General features: G+C 42.3%; 1 non-coding gene across 1 annotated transcript; it reads left to right on the top strand.

Annotated features, from left to right (window-relative positions):
• Positions 1 to 5,432: 5,432 nt before the first annotated feature.
• LOC117511398 lies at positions 5,433 to 5,560 on the top strand. The gene has a single exon (XR_004560947.1). It is a non-coding gene; the product is annotated as a U6atac minor spliceosomal RNA (small nuclear RNA).
• The last annotated feature ends 4,170 nt before the right edge of the window (positions 5,561 to 9,730 follow it).

Raw genomic sequence — 9,730 nt, 5'->3', positions numbered from 1 at the left:
GGTCACCCTCAAACTCTTAATGATTTTAGGCCTGTTGCTTTGTCTTCCCTGGTTATGAAAGCTTTTGAGAAGCTTATCAAGGCAGAGCTCCTAGCTAAAGCTCTTGGTGCAAGATGGCACAATAACTCTTCTGAATCTTCTTTATAAACATCTAGAGGGGAGTGGAAATCATGCTAGGATGCTTTTCATTGATTTTTCATCTGCTTTCAACCTCATCTTTTAGCTGAAAAATTGCTGAATAATTTTAGCCTTAATCCTAGTCTAGTAGGTTGGATGCTGGATTTTCTGATCCAGAGATGTCAGAGGGTGACGGTGTGAAGAATAGAGTGAGCTGTCTAGCCTGTTAACATCATCCACTGATTCCCCACAGGGGTGTGTTCTATCCCCGCTATTGTACATCTTATACACCAATGACTGTCATAGCCTTTATGAAAATAGGTCCTTCAGACTTTTTTCAAGAAATACCTCTGGGAAGCATTAGCATGGCTGAAAGTCTTCAGCTTCTGGCCTAACTACAGCCCTATAACCTCCTGACACTTTAAGATTTTTTTCAAATGTGGATTCAATTAATATTCATACTTTTCAGCTAGTTCACAGTACGGCTGCACAATACGGCCAAATTATTGTATCTCAATACTGAAGCCAAATATTATGTCTGTATTGATATATATATATGACTCACTTTTATTGCCTGTTTTGTTATGTGGGCCGCTGAAGAGGAGGTACTGCTGGCCCACCACCACCAGAGGGCGCCCTGCTTGGAGTGCGGGCTCCAAGCACGAGAGGGTGCTAGACCCAGAAGAAGTGACAGCTGTCACTCATCGCACCAGCTGTCACTCATCTACACCACTATATAAGCCGGACTGCAACTCCACCTCCCCGCCGAGAAATCAACTACCGAAGAGGTAATTTTCTCTGCTGACTCGAACGTTAAGTAATAATCTGAACTTCTTTTGCAGCCGTTATCCTGTGGTGTTTGTCCTTATCTGTGGGATTGGCATTTGGTGTGACCAGCGACGGCTTCGCCTCACACCCCAAACCAGATAAGTGGTTAAACAGGAGCTGCACGAGTGTGTGATTGGAGGTGGAGGTGCTCCCTCCTAACTGAGTGCAGACTGTGGATTACTGAGTGTGCGACTTCACACTCATCCATCCTGTCTTGTTTTCTGCCAGCAGTACCAGGGTCGACAGCCGAAGACAGAGGCCACCTGGGGACTCGGGAATTGGCGGCTCCGGTGTTCTTCAGGCCATTGGTGGTGGAAGCCATGTGGGACGCGGCTCATCTCTCGTCGGGGGTCTTCTATCTTCGAGCCTGCCCACACGTCACCTGGAGTTAATTGACTATATATATTTTGTGTGTTTAGTTGTGTGTTGTCACAACATTAAATTGTTACTTATTGGCTTATTCATTGTCCGTTCCTTTGCGCCCCCTGTTGTGGGTCCGTGCTACGACACCTTCCCAACATGTTTTCTTCAGACAAGTCAGGGGATGGAAACATGAACATTTCCAAGTCACTGAATATGTCTTGGACTTTATTTACAACAATTATGAAGAAATACAAATGTTTCTTTCACCAAAACAACAAATCTAGTCTCAAATGTACTTTCTGTCAAATTGTAGCTGCACTTTCAGGTCTTCTTTTTAAGAAAATCCTTCTCTACACCACTTCACTAGGAAGCTGGATTTTATATTTTCATTTATTTAAATCAAGTTGTAGACATTTGCTTTTAGTTTGTGTTTAAGGAAGATAGTGTTACATTTTTTTTGTATTTGAAATGGCATAAACCAGGGGTGGCCAAGTTTGGTCCTCGAGAGCCACATTCCTGACACTCTTAGTTGTCTCCCTGCTCCAACACACCTGAATCCAATGAAAGGCTCATTAAAAGTCTGCTAACGAGTCTTTCATTGGATTCAGGTGTGTTGGAGCAGGGAGACAACTAAGAGTGTCAGGAATGTGGCTCTTGAGGACCGAACTTGGCCACCCCTGGCATAAACAAATTAAAATGTGTGAAATACCAAGTGTTCCAATACTTTTGAGGGTAAATGAGAGAAACACTCAGGAGCAGGTGTATTTTTAAGTGAAATGCATTGTCCTGGTGTCACTCAGACAGCAAAATTAAGAGGTTATTAAAAAAGTCCTTTCATTCCTTATTGGACTTATTCAACTAAACATAATCTTCTGGATTGTGTTTCTTCAAATAACTCAACTGTCTTTGCTTATCAATAAAAGACTCAATGTATTGTGCTGTTGAACATAACCACTGTGAAACAATCATTAAATATGGTGTTACTGATGTAATTCACCGATTTTCATTTGGTCACCGCTCTCTCAACACAATAGCACCGTGGTGAAGTCCAGAGCTTTTATACAGAACAAAGAAGGAATAAAGTAGCTGTGTTTCATTCAGCCCGAGCATCTTACAACACATATAAGCCAACAGAGCATGAATCAGCTGCCTGTCTGCTAGTTTTCTTCATCTAAAATCACCGGAGAAACGTGTATATATAAGCCAACCTGAATTAACAGAGAAATACCACTTTTAACAACACGGACCTCATTTCTGGCATAAAATACAGTTGTTTACTCACCAATATAACTTTGGTGTTATTAGAAGTCTACAGTTCAGACGACGTGCACTGCTCAGGTTCAAATCTGGCTTGAAGATTTTTCTTCTTCAACTAAGGTGGATTAGAACTTTTTGTGGTACACAGCACCAACACCTGTACAGGAGGGACCTCGCAGTCAATATGTGTCACCAGTTTCAAAATGCAACTGGCTTTTTTCAACCAGACATGAGGTGTTGTGACATGTCAGTCAACTGGTGTGGCACCTGGGGTGTCCAATCAGATTTCAGGGGAGTCCAGTGCCATCCTGGCCTCCTCTCTCCATTTGACATTTCCTGTTTCACTGTGGATTCAAAATTTGGCACTTCCTGCTTCAATCAATCTCAACTTGCCAGTGAATGAGATTCCTTCTATTGTCAATCCAGGAAGTGTTGATCTAGGAAGTGCTCAACATTGGACATTCCCTGTTTCACTGTGGACTCAAAATTTGGCACTTCCTGTTTGGGACACAGTGTACCATGAGTGAGCTTCACGCTGCTTCACTCATATAATTAACAAGCACTCTGTCACTTACTTTGTCCACACGTACCATGTTGTGTATTTTAGAATGTCAAGTGACACTTTCTGTACATCATGTGTCCTGTAATACTGAAAAAAAAGTTTCTATTTCACTTTTTCAAATTGCCTGATTAAGCTGTGTGTTTAGGGTCATTGTCCTGCTGAAAGATGAACCGTCGCCCCAGTCTGAGGTCAAGAGCGCTCTGGAGCAGGTTTCCATCCAGGATGTCTCTGTACATTGCTGCATTCATCTTTCCCTCAATCCTGACTAGTCTCCCAGTTCCTGCTGCTAAAAAACATCCCCACAGCATGATGCTGCCACCACCATGCTTCACTGTAGGGATGGTGCCTGGTTTCCTCCAAACATTACACCAAAGAGTTCAATCTTGTCTCATCAGACCAGAGAATTTTGTTTCTCATGGTCTGAGAGTCCTTCAGGTGTCTATTGGAAAACTCCAGGTGGGCTGCCATGTGCGTTTTACTAAAGAGTGGCTTCTGTCTGGCCACTCTACCATACAGGCCTGATTGGTGGATTGCTGCAGAGATGGTTGTCCTACTGGAAGGTTCTCCTCTCTCCACAGAGGAATGCTGGAGCTCTGACAGAGTGAGCATCGGGTTCTTGGTCATCTCCCTGACTAAGGCCCTTCTCCCCTGATTGCTCTAGGAAGAGTCCTGGTGGATCCAAACTTCTTCCATTCAAGGATGACCGAGGCCACTTTGCTCACTGGGACCTTCAAAGTAGCAGAGATTTTTCTGCACCTTTGTCCAGATTTGTGCCTCAAGACAATCCTGTTTCTACAGACAATTCCTTTGACTCCATGCTTGGTTTGTGCTCTGACTATCAACTGTTGGACCTTATATGTAGACAGGTGTGTGTCTTTCCAGATAATGTCCAATCAACTGAATTTGCCCCAGGTGGACTCCAGTTAAGCTGTAGAAACATCTCAAGGATGATCAGTGGAAACAGGATGCAGCTGAGCTCAATTTTAAGCTTCATGACAAAGGCAGTGAATACTTAAGGACATGTCATTTTTAGTTTTTTTATTTTTAATAAATTTGCAAAAATCTCAGAATGAGGTTTTTCACAGAGTTATTACGGGGTATTGTGTGTAGAATTTTGAGGGGGAAAAAGAATTTATCCATTTTGGAATAAGATTGTAACATAACAAAATATGGAAAAAGTGAAGCATTGTGAATACTTTCTGGATGCTCTGTATTTTCATTTTGCTACTAGGCAATGGAAATGGATAATGGAAACTGGCCTACTGTTTCCCACATTTATTTACAACTGATAGATGTGTTTGTCTCTTCTCCAAAACTCTCCATAGCTCCAAAACTAAAATATAACAACAGAAAAAATGACAAAGTGGTACACAAAACAAACATATCAAAAATGTAAAAAAAAAAAAGAAAGAAAAGGAAATAGATAAATGGTGACAGAGAAATTAAGACAGAGAGGTGGGGAAAACATAATAACGAATTGGACAAAAAGCAGAAACACCTCATTTGGAAGACAGAATAAACATCTGGAACAGGTCAAAGTCTTTATCAGGTGCTTAAGCAGCAAACTGGAACAAATCCACGACTGTGAGGCTGTCACTCAAACACATAATGCTTCACACTGCTCAGACACAGCCACATTCAGCACAAAGCTTCTCAGATTTTCAACAAGATTGTGCCGTGGACAACTGCCTTGGTGTTTTGGTGCGCATTTCTTTGTTTGTTTTTGTGTGTTGAGTCCTTCTGCTACCTGGGGATCATCATCATCCAGGACCTCACGTGGGAGTGAAACGTCAGCACTTTCCCCAAGAGAGCACAACAGAAGATGTACTTTCTGTGGCCGCTTAGGAAGTTCATCCTGCCAAAAACAGTGATTGTGAGCTTCTGCAGTGCCATCATTGAGTCTATCCTCTCCTCTTCCACCACCATCTGGTACACTGCTGTCACTGTTTCCTGCTATTTGGATTAGTCACGTTATTTCCTAGTTTGGTTTCCCCTTTTGTTTTGCTCATGCATTATTGCTTGTCTGGAACAAGTCACGTTATACACTGTTAGTTTTTTGCCACTTACTTTACTTGCTTTGCACCATTGGTTTTTCAGCCACTTAGTTATCTTGCCCTAGTTCACTTTGCTTTTGCCTCACTGCTCTCTCTTGCAGTACTTTTGTCTTTCCCAGTCACACCCCCTTCCAACACCTTCTGCACACCTGCTTCTCATTTCTCCTCTAATTACAGCACCAGTTATTTAAGCCCTCACAGTCTCACTACTCACTGCCAGATTGTTGATTTCATGTCACTCTCCAGCATTAGTGTTGTGTGACAGGAGAGAAGGTTAGCACTCCCCTTGACAAGGATGGAAGTGGCCCCTGTGGCCTGCAACACATATACGGTTAAGGCACTGCCACCTACTTCGTGGCATCTCTAACCAAGTTTTTTACGTAATTATTGTCTGGCCTTGCCTTACAATATAAAGCGCCTTGGGGCAACTGTTTGTTGTGATTTGGCGCTATATAAAGAAATTGATTGATTGATTGATTGATAGTTTCAAGTACTCCTTTGCCTTGTTTTTTGCCTGCCGGATTTTTGACCTTGCTTTGTCCTCGACCTTGAGTTTGCCTTTGTCTCTGATTGCCTCCTCGCTGTGTATTTTGACCTGTGCCTGTCTGTTGAACCACGCCTCAGCCTTTCACCTGTCTGTTACCGTTGCCTCACTGCTGGATCACCTGTGTACCGACTCCCTGCTTGCTTTGATGATTAAACCTTGTACTTTCTCCATCCCTGGTGAGAACTTGCATTTGTGTCCACCTGTTATGGGCCACGCTGCCACCATGCCTGACATTATTGTTTTTTATGCACCTATTACTTCTTACAGAATTTTTTTTTTATTATTATTGTTTATGCACCAATGACACCAGATGAAATTCCTTGAAAGTGAGAACTTACTTGCCAATAAATTCAATTCTGATTCTATTTCTTATGTTTTCAACCCTTCACTCTTTGTGGTCCAGGTGTTTTTTGTAGATTTTACCATAATTTCAGTTATTCCTATCTTAAGGTACTTTTAAAAATATAATTCCTATATGTTGTTCCATCAGAATGTTCACAACAATCTCACCTTTCATAATGTGTGTCGCATATTTGTCAAGAATCCTGTCTGTAGAAATATTTTGACTCAAAAACTGAAAACAAAATGAAATGCATGGTTTGTAAATTATTAAAATGTTAATGGAAAAAATACATTTTTATTCATGTGGATGAATTGTTTTGGTGCTAGAAATGGCTAGAAATGTCTGAGACTCACAAAGCAGTGGAATGTACAAAGGAAATTGCATATCAATGTAAAAAAAGGAATCAAAAAAATAAAATCACTCTTTTCCAGCTTGATGTTTTTGTCTTTCCTCCACACAGAAATGTCCACAAACATTTGTCATTGGGTGAAAAGTGGAAAGTCAGGTGATGGTCTAGTGGTTAAGCATTGGGCTTGACACCATAGGATCCTCGGTTCAAATCCCAGGCTGAACGGAAAATCACTAAGGGCCCTTGGGCAAGGTCCTTAATCCCCTATTGCTCCCAGTGTGTAGTGAGTGCCTTGTATTGCAGCACCCTAACATTAGGGTGAATGTGAGGCATTATTGCAAAGCTCATTGAGTGTGGTGGGGCCAAACCATTCACAGGTTTAAAAACAAACATAAGAATTTTAAAATCAATTCTAGTCTGAACTGGAAGCCAATGCAGAGCATAGAGGACTGGGGTGATGTGTTCAGGTCTATGTGTGTTAGTTAACAGACGTGCTGCAGCATTTTGAACCAGCTGAAGTTGACTGAGGGAAGACTGGGAGACTCCAACGTGAAGCCCATTGCAATAGTCCAGCTGAGAACTAATAAAAGCATGAATGGCTTTTTCCAGATGTACACAGTTTTAAAAAGGCTTCACCTTCACTAAAAGCCGTAATTGATAAAAGCGCAATTTGACCACAGAGTCGATTTCTTTGTAAAAGTTAAAACCACTGTCAAACATCACCCCAAGATTTCTGACAGGTTTAACCGACAATCTTCCAACGTCCTCCAACTCTTGTGCATAAAACTTGTGTGTATGCACCAAACAGCAGTTTGGAGTATTGGGCCGTCTTGGAGTCCCTGAATGGAGTCCTGTATGGGACTCCGGTGGGGAACTCCATTGTTCTGCTGGGGGACTTCAACGCACACGTGGGCAATGACAGAGACACCTGGAGAGCAGTGACTGGGAGGAATGGCCTCCCCGATCTAAACCCGAAAGGTCGTTTGTTATTGGACGCCTGTGCTAGTCATGGACTGTCCATAACGAACACCATGTTTGAACATAAGGATGCTCATAAGTGTAGATTGTACCAGAGCACCATAGGCCAAACAATGATGATCAATTTTGTGATTGTATCATCTGATCTGAGGCCGCATGTTCTGAACACTCAAGTGAAAAGAGGGGCAGAGCTGTCAACTGATCACCATCTCGTGGTGAGTTAAATTTAATTCAATTTATTTCATTTATATAGAGCCAAATCACAACAAGGCTGCCTCAAGGCGCTTCACACAAGCAGGGTTGGGTAGGATTACTTTGAAATGTAATCCAAAAGTAATCAGATTACAAGTCATCCAAATCTATGTACATACATACATGTAATCCACATGTATTCTTTCAAAGTAATCCTACCCAACCTTGCACACAAGTAAGGTCTAACCTCCAACCCCCAGAGCAACAATGGTAAGGAAAAACTCCCTCTGAGGAAGAAGCCTCAAGCAGACCAGACTCAAAGGGGTGACCCTCTGCTTGGGCCATGCTACAGACAGAAATTACAAAACAATTCACAAAACAAACATACAGGAAATGTTGCACAGGTTGGTTTCTGGAACAGTTGGATCAGAGAGTGGGGGAGGAGTTTGGACAGACCTGTTAAGGCCAAACTGATAGTGCGGGTGAGCTGGGAACATCTGGAGGAGTCCACTGTCCAACAGATCTTCAACTCACACCTCTGGCAGAGCTTTTCTAGCATCCCTGTGGAGGTTGGGGGCATTGAACCAGAATGGTCAATGTTCAAAGCTTCCATTGCTGAAGTTGCAGCGGGCAGCTGTGGCCTGAAAGTTTTGGATGCCTCAAGGGGTGGCAATTCTTGTACACCGTGGTGGACACCGGTGGTTGGAGAAGCCATCTGACTGAACAAAAAACACCAGAGGTGCAGTGGAGTGATTGCGTATCTTCCCAAATATGGGTACAGGACACAAGTCCGCCCACTGCAAGAAGATTAGGCCCTACCTGAGTTCTGAACAAGCAGCCAACAACCCACATTCCAGCACACATCCATCGCACAGCAACTGATTATGAACACCACCTGAGAGCATCCAGGCCACAAACCACATCTAGGTCCCACACGAACATAAAGTGCCACACTGACCATGGAGGCCACACCAGACCTAAGAACCTCTCCCCAAGCAAAGGGACAACATAATTTATATTATTTGATTGTAAGTTCTTTAATAATTCAGATGATATCAAAATCAAATCAAATCAAAATCAATTTTATTTATATTGCGCCAAATCACAACAAACAGTTGCCCCAAGGCGCTTTATATTGTAAGGCAAGGCCATACAATAATTATGTAAAACCCCAACGGTCAAAACGACCCCCTGTGAGCAAGCACTTGGCAACAGATGATAACAGATGATAATAAAATGTTTTTACTGATGTATAGATGTAAAGAGGCCAGCAGATGTCGCTGTGCATATGTAGTTAGTAAACTTCACTCCCCAACAGCTCAAAAGGATTCTCTGCTCACAAGGCCAAAGTCCTAGTTTAGAGAGTCTGCCTCCCATGTCAAGGATTGTGACTTTGTCGGAGTCATGGACTCCGAATGGACGGAGTCAAACAACACAACACAGAGTGCAGCTGCTACATAGAAATGAAAATGATACATTTTATCATTCTTGATTAAATTTGTAAACATTTGGGCATCTTGGTGGCCCAGTGGCTGGCTTACACAGCCCAGTCTCACAGGGTTTTTTTCGTGCTCCCGTGATGAATGAGTCAAATTTTCATGATGCGTTTTTTTTAAACTCACAATTCCTAACCCTAGTCCTACCCCCGACCCTAACTTAACTATACCTAATCTTTTCGTCACAATATTATGAACCAGTAGATTAATGTATATTTTGTGCTGCTGAATCACGACTTGCTGTGAGACCAGGTTGGACTGACATTAACACCAATGCCTTCATTTCATCATGATGATGTAAATGAAGTCACAGACATATTAATATAATTATAATTAATATAATATAATTAATATAATGTTAGCTCATTATTTTAATCCTGTGTGAACCTTAGGAGTGGTTAGTGTTTTCATTAGCTGTTAGTTTGCACTAGCTTCTGCACCACGGCCTACTGTGTTGGAAATTATTAATCTGTCACTAAAATCAGGGCTGATCCTCGATCCTGATGATCAATCGTTTCCATCTCACCCTGTCCTCTGTATCTTCCTCTGTCACACCAACCACTTGCATGTCCTCCCTCAGTACATCCATAAATCTCCTCTTTGTCCTCCCTCTTCTCCTCCTGCCTGGTGGTTCAATCCTCAGC

The sequence above is a fragment of the Thalassophryne amazonica genome, chromosome 5 (genome assembly GCF_902500255.1).
Source record: "Thalassophryne amazonica chromosome 5, fThaAma1.1, whole genome shotgun sequence".
Lineage (NCBI taxonomy): Eukaryota > Metazoa > Chordata > Actinopteri > Batrachoidiformes > Batrachoididae > Thalassophryne > Thalassophryne amazonica.
Note: the sequence above shows the minus strand (reverse complement) of the source record. Positions and strands in the feature narration are given on the sequence as shown.